Source organism: Rattus norvegicus, chromosome 7 (genome assembly GCF_021556685.1).
Source record: "Rattus norvegicus strain SHRSP/BbbUtx chromosome 7, alternate assembly SHRSP_T2T, whole genome shotgun sequence".
NCBI lineage: Eukaryota > Metazoa > Chordata > Mammalia > Rodentia > Muridae > Rattus > Rattus norvegicus.
In genome coordinates this window covers 48,593,683-48,614,316 of record NC_141540.1, presented here as the reverse complement: position 1 = coordinate 48,614,316, position 20,634 = coordinate 48,593,683, and positions in this window count along the sequence as shown.

Genomic DNA, 20,634 nt, shown 5'->3' with positions numbered 1-20,634 from the left:
ATTTGGGGCATAGATATTTAGGATTGAGAGTTCATCTTGGTGGATTTTTCCTTTGATGAATATGAAGTGTCCTTCCTTATCTTTTTTGATGACTTTTAGTTGAAAATTGATTTTATTTGATATTAGAATGGCTACTCCAGCTTGCTTCTTCTGACCATTTGCTTGGAAAGTTGTTTTCCAGCCTTTCACCCTGAGGTAGTGTCTGTCTTTTCTATTCTTATAATGAATTTCCAACAAACACTCTCCTTAGTCACTCACTGGAGTCTCTCTAGCATGTGTGTTTTTCTGTTATTACAAGTTACTATAAATTATGATTTCTCTTATGTGAAAATTTTTATGCCATGATACCATATCATTTATCTAGTTCCTAATATTAATCTCACATATAGACTATTTTACATGAATTAATGTAAATAGTAAATGTAATTTACAAGGATTCTTATTATGCATTTGAGGATTTGGGTTGCTAAATCTTCATTAAGTATTCATATATGTTTTCTAAATCTCTACTGTTTGTCACTATCTTAGGTCATATGGATATAGCTCTGAAAAAACAAAATTTTAATATCTTCTAGGATTTGTAAGAAAGGGCAATTGTTAAATTGTGTAGCACTTAGATTGACAAAGGGGAGTAATTTAAAATCATATTTGGGCAAGGAATTTTTTGGAACAGGGAGTTTAATGAGAGGTTTTCTTTTTAATAAGGACAAAATAAAGTAGACAGCATTGAGACAATACACAAAAATGTAAACTTGAAATGTTTAAAATTTGAATTGAGGTCAAAGGAAGAAGTTTAAGATAGGAAACTGTGTGAAATACCCAAGCAAAATATGACCAATCTGATAAATGGAAAGAGAGTGAAATCATCAGGTAGGATTATAGTAATAAATACATACATACATACATACATACATACATACATACGTACGTACGTACGTACATACGTACGTACATACATACATAAAACAAAACCAGGGAGGGGGAGGAGATGATGGATGTAAGATGGGACCCTACCATAGAAATGAAGAGAAAAGTCATGTAGAATCTGGTAGAATATTATGAACACTTGACTTTCCAGTCCAAGTGAATCAGCATGCTGTTGTCTCCTTCGGGTTTAAGAATGACCTGCTCACTCTAGCATTTTGAGAGCCAAATTCTTCACACACTGAGAGGTAACAGTTCTTCTTAAATCTAAAAACAAATTCCAAAACAGATATAATGCAGAGACCCACTTGTTTGCACGCTCAACCATCCTACACAAAAACAAAACAAAACAAAACAAACAAACAAACAAAACACTCAACTGGAATACATAATGTATACCCAAAGAACCTGAAGAGTAAAAATGTATGGAAAATGTAAATAAAACAAAATAAAATGATTAAAATCAAACAAAAAAATAAACAAAACCGGCATGACATTATGAAACAAGAAACTTTCAAAGATGCTGTTGAGTTCATTTTATGTTGGTAATCTACTTCTGGGCATAAAGTATATCTTAAAAGCAGTTTGTTTCCCCACTGAGATTTCAGTAGAGAAAACTAAATTTTCATTTGAAAGTTGCTATCAGTGGGAGATAGTGCTTGGCTTAGATATGGGACATGTGTTTGCTTCTCCTTTCATCTCAAGGAGTGTTAACTTCATGGGAAAAGAGAGGGAGAAAATGGTGAACCTGAGGTGAATTATGAAGGTAGTACAAAGAATTGTAATAGACAGAATTGCTAAATTATAAATGTGCTATGAGAATATATATATATCTACATAGAATATATATATATATATATATATATATATATATATATATATATATATAACAAAGTTTCATACTTATTCTAGGCCTCTACCTGAAATATTGAATGGTACTGTGATCTACAAAGATATGAGTGACTTTGAGAGAAGCAAAAATAGATGTTAATATGCTGTTGTGTGAACATTTCCTGGGTTGACGCCAGGAAATTTCTATTCATCCCCAGAAGGGCACCAGGAACAGATCAGAGCAAATAATGTTACTGAAGTCCATGCTGAAAAAGAGCTCATTGGTGTTTCTGAGAGGAGTGTGGATGACACAAGGATAACACCATCTCCAAAAAGCTTGAAAATAAATTAATGAAGATATAGATGTTCCAGTTCTACCCCTGTATGTTAACTTTGATACGTATGGAATCTTACTACCTTCCTGTGGGAACACCTGGGTTTAAAAAAAAAATCTATGTAATCACTTCTCTTCGAAATCGCTGAGGAGAGGACATTCTAGAAAAATTACTTTTTCATGAATATAGAATCATAAGCTGGTTATTTATGAAACCACAATTATATCAATAACAACTATAAACCCCAAAACCTCTTTATTCCATGTGTTTCTCTCAGAATAACTATTCTGAAGCCTCAATTAGCACATAGCCAGAAAAAGAATTGAGGCTAATATAAAATATGTTGATGTGTCCATGCTCGTAACTGTTGTATATAAATAATTGTGTGCCTTACAACTCATTGTTCATTAACATTCACATGAAAATGTGTGCAAACTTCAAGTCAGTTCATGACATTTGGAAACTGCACATGAAATTCTTTCTAATTAGTGTGTGTCATGTAGGGGAGATGAAAATATGAGTCATCCAGTAAGAGTAAGTTCTACCTACCTTTCCGGTATATACAAATTCAGTTTCTAGTGCCCAAGTTGGGTGACTCACAGATATAAACATCTTAGCTCCAAGAGATGGAAATTTCTCTAACAGCACCCACGTGCATATACACATACAAGAAATTTAAAATAATTCTTCTTTATAAGATACTGTTTGACAGTCCCCTTAAAACTCATCAAAATATGTGACAGTGGTATATACATTCTGAGTGTTTTTACATCTCCAAATTTCATAGGTTGAAATTCTGATACCCAAAGTCCTGGAATTATGAGATGTTGCCTTTAAGAGTTGATTTAGGGTGAGGGCCTAAGAACAGAATTGGAGCCTTGATAAAAGAAATTGAATGGAATTTATTCACATTTCAGATACGTAAGGATATAAAAACAGATGCCTTAGCTGAATCAGTTTAACTATGTGTGTTGTAAGGTTAAACCGCTCTACCAAATAATACATGATGTAGGTTTTTCTCTTTAGTAATGATGGAGGGAAGAGTAAGAGAGAACTCCAGGTATAAGGCAAGCATTTTAAAAATCTCAAAAGAAATCCAGTTTCACTATTTTTAAGTATGTTTTACTTCATGTACCGAGATAGATTGAAATTTTAACTGGACACACCATTTTTAGACAACCCTAACAGAATCTTATCTCTAGTCAGTCACTTATTCTCACTTTCCTCAATGTGGCTTATATACCCCACGACTCCTTTAACTTTCTTTCTTGCTGATAACCAGACTATAAAAATTTATCACTGCCATGTTGGAAAATACCATACATTTTAAAGTTTCTGCCTAAGTTACCATGCTACTTAAGGAACCCAATACAAGACCAACAATAACACTTACTGTAAGTTGCAATTTGTTTATCTAAAGATTTAAATCAGATTTGAGGATATGTCCTTATGAGTACAGTGTCTGACTCACAGGGTATATATTTAAGGAAACAAAGACTCTATGAATACATCAGGTGTTTAGCAGTCATCAATTGTCACATTGTAAAATATATTTGATCTCCAGAGGACCAAGACCAACCTGTATTCTCTTCATCACTATTGACTGCATAGAGGTTCTTACCCCAAGATATCTCATCAATATGCTAAAATACAGAAATAATTTAAAATTATATTAAACTATAACTTTTAAATGTTAGATTACTTTATGCAACATAGGAATATTTTATACCATAGTGTGTCTTCCCATGTCATAACACTCTATACTTAAAATCCCACCAACCGAAATGGTACAGTTCTCAAACTGTATGTTTACTTTATGTTTACATAATCTCTTTTTACAAATATTCAAAGGGTTTTTAATATTTCGGAAAGTCACTGTGGTTGCAGAGAACTAGGTAGATGCCTTTTTTTCTTTTGTAAGTTTTATTTCACTTATTAGCATTCATGATGTATACTGTCCTGGTACTTGTGGGTGCATGTGGAATGAGAACTGGGTGGTCTGCAAACTGTTGCATAATGCCTAATGCTGTTGAACTCTGACAATTTAAGCTGTACAGGGAAGGCCTGCTGGTTTATTTTGGTGAAGACATCCACATTCCTAGAAATAGAGTAAATGGAAAAGCTATGTCTCAAACTATTCATCACTCAGTACTTGCACAAAGTAATATGGTTGTGAGTAATGAAAGTCCCCAGGGTGGGGGAAAAAGGAAATCTTTGTGAATATCTATCTGCCTGTTTCTACTAGTAGGCAAAGCTAAGATGATCATGACCTTCAGTATTCTCAATACTGGACTTTATGTTCTTCTGGAGTGCTCCAAAAGCCTAAGTGATCCTAATGATTCCCATGAGAAAGGATGCAGCTGAAACGTAAGGTTTTTCCAGTAAGCTTTACTGAAAGAAATGAAGATTAAAGCTTAACTTGGTACCACTTTTCTTACTTATTTGTTTTTCTTCTTTTTTCCCCCACAAAACTTCACATTTCCCCCTGATTTAATTAGATTTTTATGCACTCTTTTGGAAAGAGTTTACATTTTAAAGGCCTAAATTAGCCCCCAGAAATAACTGAGGAAATGACTTACTGGAGTCTGCACATAATAAAAAAAATTTAAACCAAAGTTTAATATGAAGTGACTCAGAAATAGAGTTTGTATATTTGAAAATCAAATAGCAGTCTTCTTATGCAAAGAATTAGGAAGTCTGAGCAGAGTTCTAGGCATTTAAAAAGGGATTAAGATATCTCTAAAATGAACTTACAATGGGTGAAAAAAACTTCACACTTGGATTCTTTTATAGTTACAACTAAATTTAGGTAAATATTTCTATCTGTTTTAAAATGTATTAAATTCCCAATAAATAAGGATGTGAACCCCTTTTTGTTAACAAGACAAGCACCATCAAAATCCAGGTTTTATTATCTATCTCTAATCTCTTCCTATCATCACTTCTGCTTTTATTAGCTATTAATTGATATTAAGTGGTATTGAATTATTTCTAGTCTTCGGAGAAAAAAATAAGGCTGTCTTTTCTCCAATGGCTTTAGTCACAATTCAAATTCATTAAGATTTAAGAAACTGTTTCTTCCTTTCTCTGTTAAATTATGTAAAGTAAGAAGCCCGAGGAAAACAAATTATGAGGCCCTACCTTTCATTCTTCAACTTTCACTTTGATTTCCACTCTTTTATCCCTAAGTTACCAGGATTCATATTACCTCCCCCATACCCACTGAAAAGTTTAAAAGAGAGTTCTAGAAGGCTTGGGTCTATATCATGATATTTTCTTGTCCTTTTTTGTTTGTTTTGTTTTGTTTTGTTTGTTTTGTTTGTTTGCTTTGTCCTAGGTTCTTAGGAAATATTTTTTTAACACAAGGTTTTTGTCTTCCTCTTTGATTTTATCTCTGTCTCATTTCTTCTCTCTCTCTCCCTCCCAAACTCTCCACACCAATGGGCAAAGTCATATGTCTCTGTATAAAAGTATGAATTTAGCCTGAGGATCCAGCTATACCTCTCTTGGGCATATACCCAAAAGATGCCCCAACATATAAAAAAGACACGTGCTCCACTATGTTCATAGCAGCCTTACTTATAATAGCCAGAAGCTGGAAAGAACCCAGATGCCCTTCAACAGAGGAATGGATACAGAAAATGTGGTACATCTACACAATGGAATATTACTCAGCTATCAAAAACAATGACTTTATGAAATTCGTAGGCAAATGGTTGGAACTGGAAAATATCATCCTGAGTGAGGTAACCCAATCACAGAAAAACACACATGGTATGCACTCATTGATAAGTGGCTATTAGCCCAAATGCTTGAATTACCCTAGATGCGTAGAACACATGAAACTCAAGACGGATGATCAAAATGTGAATGCTTCACTCCTTCTTTAAAAGGGGAAGAAGAATACCCTTGGCAGGGAATAGAGAGGCAAAGATTAAAACAGACACAGAAGGAACACCCATTCAGAGCCTGCCCCATATGTGGCCCTTACATATACAGCCATCCAATTATACAAGATGGATGAAGCAAAGAAGTGCAGGCCGACAGGAGCTGGATGTAGATCTCTCCTGAGAGACACAGCCAGAATACAGCAAATACAGAGGCGAATGCCAGCAGCAAACCACTGAACTGAGAATAGGACCCCCGTTGAAGGAATCAGAGAAAGAACTCGAAGAGCTTGAAGGGGCTCGAGACCCCTTATGAACAACAATGCCAAGCAACCAGAGCTTCCAGGGACTAAGCCACTACCTAAAGACTATACATGGACTGACCCTGGACTCTGACCTCATAGGTAGCAATGAATATCCTAGTAAGAGCACCAGTGGAAGGGGAAGCCCTGGGTCCTGCTAAGACTGAACTCCCAGTGAACGTGATTGTTGTGGGGAGGGCGGCAATGGGGGGAGGATGGGGAGGGGAACACCCATAAAGAAGGGGAGGGGGTGGGAGGAGGGGGATGTTTGCCCAGAAACCGGGAAAGGGAATAACACTCGAAATGTAAATAAGAAATACTCAAGTTAATAAAAAAAAACATGTAAAAAAAAGTATGAATTTGGGACTTTTAGTGATGACATTAATGTTATTGTTTCTTTGTTTGTTTTTGCTTTTTTAAAAATGGTCTTCATTATATAACTCCAACTGTCCTGGAACTTGCTATGAAAGCCATGTTGATTGAAGACCTGATTTGGCTCACTAGAATTCACACTGTTGAGGAAGAGAACTGACCTCTGAATGCAGTCCTCCAGTGTTCACATGTGTGCCAAGATATGTACATGTGAGGATACACACAAATAAATGTAATAATTTTTTCTTTTAAAAAGTGGACAGACAACTGGTTTATTATTCAGTCTTAGATGGAAATGCACCATATCCTCCCTGATGGTGATATTACTTTGAGGCTTTTCATAGATGATTCTTATTATAGTCTAGATATTTCATTCTGTATTTGTGTTGTTGCAAGTTCATTATAAAAAGTATGCTGAACTCTGCCAAGAATTTTATTTAATTTTCTTATATATGCTAAAGTGATTTTTTAAAAATGTTTATCTTCATTCTGTTAATGCAGGATACCACAGCTGCATTCTGGCTAACTTGCTCATATTAGCAAAACTGGTGTCTTAGGGAAAAATATTTTTACTTTGCCATGGTGGATGCCTACTTATTTTGAATAAAGAATTCAAATATTCACCACTGTGATTTGTACTCAATGTACAAGATGTAAGTGAAATCTATGTCTTTTTTATCTAGCTTTACTGTGTTATCTCTTGAGGCTTATTCACAGTAGTCAAGATTTGATTATTTTCTATTAGTAAATGAATGAAAAAAATAATTTTACTATAATATGTCTAATATTATATCCTCTAAACTGAATAGAAGATATTCTACACTATAAACAAAATAGAGTAATCAACACAGAAACAATTTTCATGTATATATTAATATGGGACCTACAAAGTAGTTAAATGTAGAAACACAGATCCAAAAATAATTATTAAAGTTACTAAGGGGAAGGCAACAAAATGGTCAAAGCACAAAAAGAATAATACTTATGAATAAATTTAGAGATTGAATGAAGCCTGATATCCTTGTCTAAACAATATTGAATTTTAAGCTGAAATGTTCCTACTTACTAACCTAGGAAATGGTCTTTTATGAAAACTATTTCCCAAGTTAAAATAGAGAGAGAGAGAGTGAACTGTAATTTTTTTTCTCATGTTGAATTATCTCAGTCTATTAGGCCATCTTTGGAAAAACCTAGCTAAAAATAAAAGGCATACCTACTGGAACCTATGAAGTATGATATTAATTTTAGCTCTAATAATCTTTACAGATCAAAGCAGCTTGAAAGCAGCCTTCATATATCTAGGGGTTGTACTAATCAATATATTAGCATGAGAATATTTGTGGTGTATTTCTAATATTAACTTTCATGTAACTGAAAACAAAATGGTAGATAAGGCACCTGAAGTTTCCCTTGATAGGACGTTCATATAAAATGAAACCCAATAGACATAATAAAGATAAGCGCACTGAAATTAAAAGAAACCAAATGTCATTCTTTGACATCACTTCTAGGTAAGTGCTAGGAAGCATGCATGCAGGGTGGGGAGCATGATTGTTGAGGAAAATCAAAACCCAGTTAATAAATAATACTTTAATTGATTTATAAGATGGGACATTGACCATCTAAGAAAGTTGAATAAATTTATTAACCACAAACTCTTATTTTCATTTTCAGCTTATTGCATATATGTTACTCAATAGCCAAAAGTATACTTCATTCACATATCAATACTCTCATATGTTCAGGAATTTACTCGTGTATTTAATTCTAAGCAAATGAGTTGCAACTGAGAAAATGAACATCCTTGAAAAGGATAGCCTTTTAAAGAGTAGTAAATAAACGATGTTTATAATTCTTTCAAAATGCATTCACTATTAAATTTTAATTAACATTACTATTACTCATATACATTAAACAGCTATTTATCCCTCTAGAATCTTCAAACATCTACAAATCATTCATTCTTTATCATATACTTAGGACTCAAGGACAACTCTGAGCACTGAAGTTTTAGCACAAAACTGACACTGTTGTTGTAAGAATATATAAAAAAGAAGCTATCTTTTATCCCCCGCTAGGTCTGGCACTGCAGTGCCCCAAGATATCTGCTAGATACCTTGCCCGAAGCACACATTCCAATTCCGTGGTGGCCCAGTGTCCCTAGCTGCCACACACTTTCTTACACTTAAATCGCTACATGAAAGAACACACAACAAAATAACTTCTGATCCAATTGGTATGATATAATTGCCCATGTACACATACAAATCCCTGTACACATCCATCCCTTAAGAACATTCATAACAACCTGTAAAGGTAGAGCGTGGGATCTTAACATCCGCTTCCATGTTCTCCCGCGGGTACTCTGCTCTCTTGTCCCTTCTTCTGTTCCAGTCTCCTCCTCTACCTTCAAACTTTTCTCCTGCCCATCCTTCTTTCTCATCCAATGACGGGCCTCATTCTATCTTATTCCTGCCTCACCTGTAACACATCCCACACGACACATAAAATTTTAATATTATGTTTCATTAGCCCCACATACCCAACTGATATACAATCCTTTTTGGAAGGGTTGAAAGTAACAGGGAAAGTGAATAGTTCATTTACATATGATGATTGGTAATAGAAAAATAGTTACATGGACGTGATAGATAAATTGCTGGGTGGATAAAATTATATTTATTGATAGTGAACATAATGGTTTGAATAAAAATGGCCTATTAGGCACATAGGGAATAGAACTACTAAAAGTGTGACTTTCTGGGAGTAGTTGTGGCTTTTTTGGAGAGGTTGTGTCACTAAGAAGCCAGGCTTTGAGGTCTCATAAGCCCAAATCATATCCAGTGGCTGACTTTCTTTTCCTGATGTCTGCTGATCCAGATGTAGATCTGTCAGCTACCTCTCCAGCACCATGCAATCCTGCCATGATGATAATAGAATAAACCTCTGAAATTGTAAGCCAGCCCAATTAAATGTTATTCTTTATAAGAGTTGCAGGGAAATCAGTCTAATTTTTCCACAGAAAACTGGACATATAACTACCTGATGACTCAGCTATACTGCTCTTTGGCATATAACCAAAAGATGCCTCAACATTTTACAAGGATACATGCTCCACTATGTTCATAGCAGCCTTATTTATATATATATATATATATATATATATATATATATATATATATATATATATATATATGTTATATATATATATATTTATATATAGCCAGAAACTGGAAACAACCCAGATGTCCATCAACAAAAGAATGGATACAGAAAATATGGTACATTTACACAATGGAACACTACTCAGCCATTAAAAACAATGAGCTCATGAAAATCGCAGGCAAATGGATGGAATGTGAAAATATTATCCTGAGTGAGGTACCCCTGTCACAAAAGAACACACATGGTATTTACTCAGTGTTGAGTGGATACTAGGGAAAAAACTTGGAATCCTCTTGATACAACTTGCAAACCATATTAATGTCAAGGAGAAAGAAGACCAGTGTGGATGCCTCACCTCATAGGAAGAACAACAATATCAACCAAATAGACACCCAGGAGCACTCAGGGACTAAACCACCAACCAAAGAGTATGTACGGAGTAACTCATGGCTCAAGCCGCATATGTAGCAGAGGAGTGCCTTGTGTAGCATCAATGAGACAAGAGACCATTGCTCCTATGAAGGATTGATGCCCCAGTGTAGGAGAATGCCAGGGCAGGGAGGCAGGAGGGAGTGGGTGGATGGTAGAGCACCCTCATAGTAGCAGGGAGAGAGGGAATGGGATAGTGGTTTTCAGGAGGGGAAACCAGGAAAGGGTATAACATTTAAAGTGCAAATAAAGAAAATATCCAAGAAAAGAAGAAAAAAGAAAGGGGAACAAAATAACCACTGGAGGTAGAGGGTGGGCAGAATTTGGGAGGAAGAGAGAAAGGGGAGAGAAAGAAAGGTGGGAACAGGATCAGGTATGAGAGGAGACAAGAAGATATACAGAGGGCCAGGAAATTGAACAGAGGTATGAAGCAATGGAGGATGGAGAACTGGGGGTAGCCAACAGAAAGTCCCAGATGCCAGGAAAGCAAGAGGCTCCAGGGACCCAAAGAGAATGACATTAGCTGAAATACGCAAAAGAGGGGAGAGAGAACCTGTAGGGTTCATATCCAGAGGTTAGGCAAGGCCCCCATTTGGGGGATGGGGCTGCTAACCACTCGTCTCCAAATTTTTAACCCAGAATTGCTCCTGTCTAAAGGAAACACGTGGACAGAGAGTGGAGGAGAGACTGAAGGAAAGGCCATCCAGAGACTGACCCACCTAGGGATTAATCCCATATGCAGTTACCAAACCTAGCCATTATTGCTGATGTCAGGTGCTTGGTGACAGAAGCCTGTCATTGATGTTTCCAAAGAGGTTCTACCAGAGCCTTACTGATACAGATGGTGATGTTTGTAGCCAACTAACAGACTGAACACTGGGACCCCAATGGAGAGGATGGACTGATGGAGCTGAAGGGGTTTGGTACCCCTTGGAAGAGCAACTATGTCAACCAACCAGACCCACCAGAGCTCCCATGGACTAAACCACCAACCAAAGAATACACATGGGGGGACCCATGGTTCCAGTTGCATTTGTAGCAGAGGATGGCCTTTTCTGGCATCAAAGGAAGGGGAGGCCCTTTGTCCTGTAAAGGCTTGGTGCCCTAGTGTAGAAAGATGCTAGGGCTTTAGGGTGGGGTTTGGGGAGTATCCTAGTGAAGGCAGGGGCATGAGGGTGGGAAGGATGGTTTTGGAGAGGAAACTAGGAAGGGGAATGACATGTAGAATATAAATAAAATAACCAATAAAAATTTAAAAGAAAGAGTTCCATTGGTCATGGTGTTTTGTCACCACAATAATACCATTGATCAGACAGAAACAATTGAAGAGTTTCAACAGGATTTGAAACAAGGTATGAAGAAATTATGAGCATTTACTCCTTTCTTCCATGTCCATTAGGGCTAATAACATCATATGCAGAGAAGAGGGAGCGTCATATTGCAAAGCAAGCAGACCGGTGTGGATTTTTCCTCAAGATCCATATGGAAGACTAGAAAAACATGTTTTATATCAACAGAGCCTACAGAGTTGATAAAATGTGTGGCTTCATGTAGATACAGATAGCAACACATTAAAGGTTCAGTGCAAGGAGAGATGATTGCCCTGGTTCATTTGTATCACTTGAAAAGTTCAGGATGAGAAAGAAGGCAATTAGGAGAATCTCAAAGTAATTCTATTGGAAGATGGCAAGGAACCCACAATATAAAGAACAGATAATTATAAAATCGGGCCCTGAGTAACTGAGTTTAAGAATAGAGCTGTCACTGAAGTCAGAGCACACACACATCCAGGCATAGGCAGACACTCTAAGTGGAAGAAGAGGTGTGGTCTATAGTGAAAAACAGCGTAGATCCCTGTAAGTTGTGGCAGATTGTGGAAGTAATAGTAAGAAAGAAACAAGATATAAGTAGCAGAGAAGCAAACACGTTCCTAGAAGACATCTTAAGCCAAGCTGTTGAATAGTTGGGAAAAGACAGAGATACCATGTCCATGCAATAATATATTCTGCATATATATATATATATATATATATATATATATGGATAGAAGATAGATAGATAGATAGATAGATAGATAGATAGATAGATAGATAGATGGATAGATAGATAGATGATAGGTAGGTAGGTAGGTAGATAGATAGATAGATAGATAGATAGATAGATAGATAGGTAGGTAGGTAGATAGATAGATAGATAGATAGATAGATAGATAGATAGATAGATAGAAATATACAAAATAAATTGTAAATCCCTGACTCTACAACACACACACACACACACACACAAATACAAACACAAACACAAACACAGCTCTTCAATCCAGAACACCCAATGCCATATCCACTGTTTCCTTCCCACCTGAAAATTGAAGAAGCTAAATATTCCCACGTTTTACATGAATTTATATTAAATGTCAGTCATTTTCTTCAGAAAAGTCACAGCTAAATTATGTTAAGGTGTGTACATATAAATGTTAATAAAACTTATGAGCTTCCATTATTAAGTAAAAGCCTTCTTCTGTATGTAATACAAAGTTACATCTCTGCCCTCATTGTAATCTACACTATTTTTCTGTCACTGTGCTCAACCTGCTTCTCTGCAAGATAACTGTCACATGGGCTGCATTTTACACTCTTTTATGCCAATTTTGAAATTCATGTGTCCCAATTACTGACCAGCTACCTTCATAATTGACCACAGTTATATTGAAATCGCAGGTTTTTCATCTCAGCAACTTCAGTTGTTTGGTTCTTAATACCAAGTAGAAAACGTATTTTTATGTGCGTTCATTCTTGCTTTATTCTAAAAGGCCCTAACATTTGCAGATTAATAGTGATTTCCTGGTATTACACAGCTCTGTGTGTGTGTGTGTGTGTGTGTGTGTGTGTGTGTGTGTGTGTGTGTGTGTACATGCAGGTGTACTTACATGAGCATGAATGTGCACATGAAAGTGTGTGAACTGTGGCTGTGTGTGTACACTCAGAAACAATAATAAACATCCACATATCTGTCATCGATGCTACAAAATAAAGAATTGCCAGTGCCTTAGAAAACTTGCTGCTGTATGTGCCTCAGGCACAGCTTTCCTTGTCCTTTCTCCCTAGATGATTCTTCTTAGTTACTTTTGTGGTCCTTCTTGCAATAATTTATTTATGATTCTACAACAGTATTCATAAACAGCATAAATGGTCAAGCCCTTAGGGTGATGGTACTTTTTAAAGGACAACTCCATCGCTTACTTAAGAAAAATTCTGTACAAATGTCCATAAATATGCTATATGAGAAAGTGAAATATAACAAATATTGACTAAACTCAAACTAAACTCAAAGACTTACTAAATTCTATTTAAAATATTTCTTTGTTTATTTGATGTGTGAGTGCCTACACACACACACATGCACACACATGATATAAATAAATATATATATACACACATGATATATATACACACGATATACATATATGCATGTGTGTATATGTATCATATATCTATACATATATATATATCGTGTGTGTGTGTTTATGTGTGAGTGTGTGTGTGTGTGTGTGTGTGTGTGTTTGTGTGTACTGCCTGCATGGATAGTGCTTACAAAGTGCAGAGGAGTGTGTCAAGCACCAGAAACTGGAGTTACAGGCAGTTATGACATGCCACTTTGTTTCAAGGACTCAACCCAAAATCCTCTTGTAGAGCAGCACTTGATCTTCACATATAACCTGCATCTCTAACCCCAGGCTAATGCATCCTAGAGATAATATGATGAAAAAAACATTGTGAAATTTTTCCAACAAAATTATATGTGGCTCAGTGGTTAAGAACACTTGCAGTTCTTACACAGGACCATTATTGATTCCTAGCACTCACAGATTAAACCTCAACCATCTAAAACTCCTCTTACAGCCTTCTGTAGGTTCTAAGCATGCATGAGGTACACAGATGTACATACAGACAACACACCCACACATATATAATAAATATTTTAAAATGTATGTATATTGATATGGTGTGTGTGTGTGTATGTGTGTGTGTGAGTGTGTGTGTGTGTGTGTGTGTGTGTGCATTTTGCGTGTCATTGGCAGACATTGGATGTCTTCCCCAGTATCTTCTCTGCTTATTGAGAGATTAATTATTTGACTTAAGACAGAATCTTTGACTGAACAGAGAGATCACCAATTGACTAGTTTGGCTGGCCAAAATTTTTCCCCCAAGGCTCCACCTATGTCTATCTCCCCAGTGATAGAATTATAGACATGTAACCATAACAGATATTGCATCAGTTCTGGGGACCAAACACAGAATTGTCTTTGCACAGAAGGGACATTTAGGCCATCTCCTGAGATCCAGAACAATTTTAACTATAGAGTTCACAGAATATCTCTCAGTTGAGGTTACTAGAAAAAATGTTCTGGCTAATAGACAAATAGCACTCAATAACTTGCAATCTATTTTCCTGTCAGAGATTCTTGGCATTCTAGTTTCTTCTTCATTTACTCCAGTCTGCAGTCTAGACTTTCCTCGTTATATTTCCACACAGATGTTTGCCAGAATATTGTTTATTTATTTGTTTTTTTATTATTTTATGTGGAAGAGATCAGTTCTTTCTGGAAGCGTGCTTACTCTTAATATCACTCATGTATACTAAAGTCAAGAAATTATTTTCATACCACCTTTAATTATACCACGCTGAAAATTCTATCATTATTAGTATTGACTGTTAGATTCACAGCAAGATTAGGACTATAGCAATAAAGCACCCATGCAGTAGCATTCCTTACACAGAAGTAAACTAGAAGCTAACTAGAGATACAACAAGCTCGATGATAAAACAAGTTTCCACTCTCAGAGGTTATTATCATTTTAATAAGATTGTTCAAGAGAGATGACTCCAAATTTTTAAGATAAATCTGTCTTGCTATGATTACCATCTTATTAACATTTTATATATTATAAATTGAGTGCAATATAGTTTACATAAAGTCTGTGCACATAAACCTATAGTACGTTTGCAGTAAGCCAAATTTTGATAATTCAAGTTTGTTTTTTTAAACCACTTAACTGTTTAAATTCCACTGACAATGTAAAGACACAAGGCTGAGGGGTTGGGGATTTAGCTCAGTGGTAGAGCGCTTGCCTAGGAAGCGCAAGGCCCTGGGTTCGGTCCCCAGCTCCGAAAAAAAGAACCAAAAAAAAAAAAAAAAAAAGACACAAGGCTGAAGTTCATGTAGCTTTTCTTATGTGCAGGAACAGACCGAAATTCCTCAGCAACTCCAAAGCTTTGCTTTAGTTTTTTCCATTGGATATTTTATGTATTTACATATTAAATATTATCCCCTTTCCTTATTTCCCCCCTCTCCCATCCTCCTTCTCCCTGCTTCTTTGAAGATGCTCCTTCTCCAACTACCTACTCTAACCTCACCACCATAGCATTCTCCTACACTGGGGAAAAAAGCCTTCCCAGGACCAAGGCTTCTCCTCCTATTGATGCCAGACAATGTCATCCTCTGCTACATATGCGGCTGGAGCCATGGGTCCCTCCATGTGTACCCTTTGGTTGATAGTTTAGTCCCTGGGAGCTCTAGGGTGTCTGGTTGGTTGACATTATTGTTCTTCCTAAGGAGTTGCAAACCTCTTCAGCTCCTTCAGTCCCTTCTCTAACTTCTCCATTGGGGTCCCAGTGCTCAGTCTGATTGTTAGCTGCGTCTTATTCTGTATCAATAAGGCTCTGGCAGAACCTCTCAGGAAACATCAATATCAGATTCCTGTAAACAAGCTCTTCTTGACATCAGCAATAGTGACTGGGTTTGGTGCCTGCATATGGAATAGATCACCTGTGTGGGGCTGAGGGAGTCTTTGGATGGCCTTTCCTTCAGTCTCTGCTGCACTCTTTGTCTCTGTATTTCCTCCTGTGAGTATTTTTCCCCCTTCTAAGAAGGCCTGAAGCATGCACATTTGGTTATCTTCTTGAGCTTCATATGGCCTGTGTCTGTGCATTTTTACTCTTGCCTATTTCCATTCATTCTCTGAAGCAAAGAACCCGAGTTTCCAGATTCTGTGTAAGGTATCAGTGTCACAACATCGAGGATGTCTGCTATGATAAAGGGATTTCTCTCTATGCTCTCTTGACTGTTATTGAGATAATACTCCACTACTCCTATGGAGGATCTGAGGAATGCCTGCTCTGATCAATGTAAACAAAAATCACTTTTTATTTTGTTGACTAACAAAAACTTTTAGATGACTTTTGAGCCTAGGGAGGAAATGCACAAATGCTTTTACGAGAGCTTATACATCAAAATCACTGCTGTGAGTCTAAAACTAATCTCTTCACGTTTTCCCAATGTCTTATAAGTCAACTTAGAGAAGAGTTATAGGAAGGGAGCCTGGAAAGGCAAGTCATGAGGCATTCGTACTCAATTTACTCCAATGACAGACAAAATTCTGTGTAAACTTGCACCATTTATAAAAGCTTTTCTAGGTCTAGAAATACAAAAGTGTGAACATCATACCCAGGCACACATGCGCACACACACACACACACACACACACACACACACACACACACACACCAAGGAAAAGCTAAAGAACAGATTTGACAGTCTGAGAAAGTCATAGACACAGTGACTAAAATATAAAGATATTTACAACCCCCAGCTCATTTATGAAGTCTTCTAACCACTTCCAAATATAACGTATGTAGATTAATCATCTTATTGTTATTATGATTAAGGAAATTTATTTTAATCTGATAATTAGTGAAGAGAAAGTAAACATGTTACATGAATGAAAAAAATAGTGTCCTTATCAGTTTTAACTATATGTAGAACCCTAATGGGAAAGTCCCAAACAATGCACACAAATGTTATTTCCTTCTTCCTGGTATAGTATCTGGTGATGCTATTAACCACAACAATGATGGTATTTGGTGGTTTTGTGATAATACATTTTTAGTTGTTATTTTAATGGCATGCAAAGCAATACATTTCATTATGCATTTTACTAAGCCCCTTTGCTTGTTTTCTGGTTCTTGTACATCTTTTGAGACAGGGTCTCACTGTTTTGCCCTAGCTAGCTTGAAATTCACTATGTAGATCAGGCTGGCATTTAACTCAAGTCTTTGGCCCACATTTGCCTTCCTAGTGTTGGATTAAAGGCATGGACCATCACAGCTTTAAATGCTTTGTGGTTTTTGTTTGTTTGCTTTTTTGTTTTTTTTTTGTTTTGTTTTGTTTTTTTATCATGAATCCCCTCTTTTGGCCTTCACTATCTTCCCACCATCAACAGCCATATATTATGGTTTATTTTTGGAAATTTTTATTTGGTATACGTGGCCCATTTATCTAGCAATATTTCAAGCTGTAATTAGGTAATAAGATCATTGCTTGATTAATGTTTCATGTACATAAAAATCATCACACTTATATTTCTGAGTTTCCTGGGGTCTTTAATAGTATGAATTAAACTGTGCTCATAGAAATCATACGAATCCATTATTCTATACTATCACAAAACAAACACAAATATAAATAATACAGAAGATTAGATTTTAAGTTAAACTTTATTAGGAAAACCAAAACAGAGTGTATCAAATTTGGATCAATAAAAACTGATCAGGGAGACATGAAAAAAATATCTCATGATCAAGGAGTGGCAATGTAGGTGGTGGGTAGCTATGGAGAAAAATAGAAATCTGAAGGTTTCAAATAAATAAAACAGAAGCAAATATTTATATTTCTATTTTTATAACATACCTTATGCCAATTTTGCAGTAGTACCATTTTATATTCAACAAATTATCTTTCTTTATATGAAACAAATATATGTTACAGTTTGACATTGGTGCGATATGTGTGAAGAATGGTCAAAGTGTTCACATTTATTGTATATAAATTGCACTACTCTAAAACTAGCGTAAGATAGGCCTTGAATGATGTTGGGAGTAGAAGTCAGAACGTCTCACTTAACTGAATACATCTTCTCTATCAACAGAAGTCAATCGATCTTACAACTCTGCTGTGTCACAAATGCTATTTAAGGTGTATGACTGAGGTCATCATTACTTGGGCATAGGAAAGTAATACAGACAGACATGTTTAAGTTCTAACTTGTTTTTTGTATTTTGGGATATTCATTATTTAGGTTTTGTCACGTTTAAGTTTATTATATGTATAGATATTTCACTAGGTCAACTAAGTCTGAATAACAACCATGTTATACATTAATAGCATTATTCATACAAAAGAAAGTCTAGAATTTCTGAAGCAAATAGATACTTACAATTTCACATCACCTTCCTCATTAAATGGTCAATAATTTCAATGCCATAGTACATACCCACGTATAAAATTCTGAACTATCCATATGAAAAGGGAATCAAAATCCCCACAACAAGTTTATTTTACAGGATTTAATCATGAAAAAGAGTTTTCACCCTCACGGAACATTTACGTGTTTTAACACTCCTATAATTTTCAGGCTTTGCAATTTTTGCATAAAACTAAGGTTTTTATGTCATACCTTACTTTATTTATTTCCCTTTGAAAGAGACAAAAATAATAATTTGTGATTTATTATTAACAAGTTTACAATGTTTAATACTGTGGTATGTAGGTTTCATTACACATTCACAAATATAACTTGTTCTGAAGTAACATGTTACATGCACTTTTAAAGTATTCACACAACACTACTATGAAAACAATTTCCTTCTAGTCATGTCTCCTGAGTTCTAAGGATAACTTCTTGTTCAACACATATTTTTTTGGGAATTGGATGGACTGAATAATATGAAAATATTATGTGTTGGTTGCATTGTACTCAATATTATATAATGACTGCTTTCTAGTTTGTGTGAAGCATTTCCTTCCCATTGTCTTCATATATATATATATATATATATATATATATATATATATATATATATATATATAGGTTAGGAAATATTTTCAACCATTATTTTTGTGTTACTGGCAATAAAGCAGAATATAGTTCAATTTTATAAGTTATCTACAATTTTAGGACTAGGGAGAAGCCATTCTAGGATGTAGGTGAGTTAGGAATAGAAGGACTGAAGGGGCAAAGCTGTAAGGTGTGAGGTTGGAAGACATTCCGGAATACATGGAGAGCAACTGTCTCAAGGTAAAAGAAATAAAAGAAGAAGGAAGAGAAAACCAAGGAAAAGAAGAAGGGAAAGGATCAAGAGGAAAAGGAGAAGGAAGAGAGGGAAAAGGGAAGAGGGAAGGATATATTCGCAGAATTTTAGAACATTTTTTTATTAACTTGAGTGTTTCTTATTTACATTTCGAGTGTTATTCCCTTTCCTGGTTTCCGGGCCAACATCCCCCTAATCCCTCTCCCTCACCTTCTTTATGGGTGTTCCCCTCCCCATCCTCCCCCCATTGCCGCCCTCCCTCCAACAATCACGTTCACTGGGGGTTCAGTCTTAGCAGGACCCAGGGCTTCCCCTTCCACTGGTGCTCTTACTAGGATATTCATTGCTACCTATGAGGTCAGAGTCCAGGGTCAGTCCTTAGGTAATGGCTTAGTCCCTGGAAGCTCTGGTTGGTTGGCATTATTGTTCATAAGGGGTCTTGAGCTCCTTCAAGCTCTTCCAGTTCTTTCTCTGATTCCTTCAACGGGGGTCCCGTTCTCAGTTCAGTGGTTTGCTGCTGGCATTCGCCTCTGTGTTTGCTGTATTCTGGCTGTGTCTCTCAGGAGAGATCTACATCCAGCACCTGTCGGCCTGCACTTCTTTGCTTCATCCATCTTGTCTAACTGGGTGGCTGTATATGTATGGGCCACATGTGGGGCAGGCTCTGAATTGGTGTTCCTTCTGTGTCTGTTTTAATCTTTGCCTCTCCCTTCCCTGCCAAGGGTATTCTTATTCCCCTTTCAGAGAAGGAGTGAAGCATTCACATTTTGATCATCCATCTTGAGTTTCATTTGTTCTAGGCATCTAGGGTAATTCAAGCACTTGGGCTAATAGCCACTTATCAATGAGTGCATACCATGTATGTCTTTCTGTGATTTGGTTACCTCACTCAGGATGATATTTTCCAGTTCCATCCATTTGCCTATGAATTTCATAAAGTCGTTGTTTTTGGTAGCTGAGTAATATTCCATTGTGTAGATGTACCACATTTTCTGTATCCATTCCTCTGTTGAAGGGCATCTGGGTTCTTTCCAGCTTCTGGCTATTATAAATAAGGCTGCAATGAACATAGTGGAGCACGTGTCTTTTTTATATGTTGGGGCATCTTTTGGGTATATGACCAAGAGAGGTATAGCTGGATCCTCAGGCAGTTCAATGTCCAATTTTCTGAGGAACCTCCAGACTGATTTCCAGAGTGGTTGTACCAGTCTGCAATCCCACCAACAATGGAGGAGTGTTCCT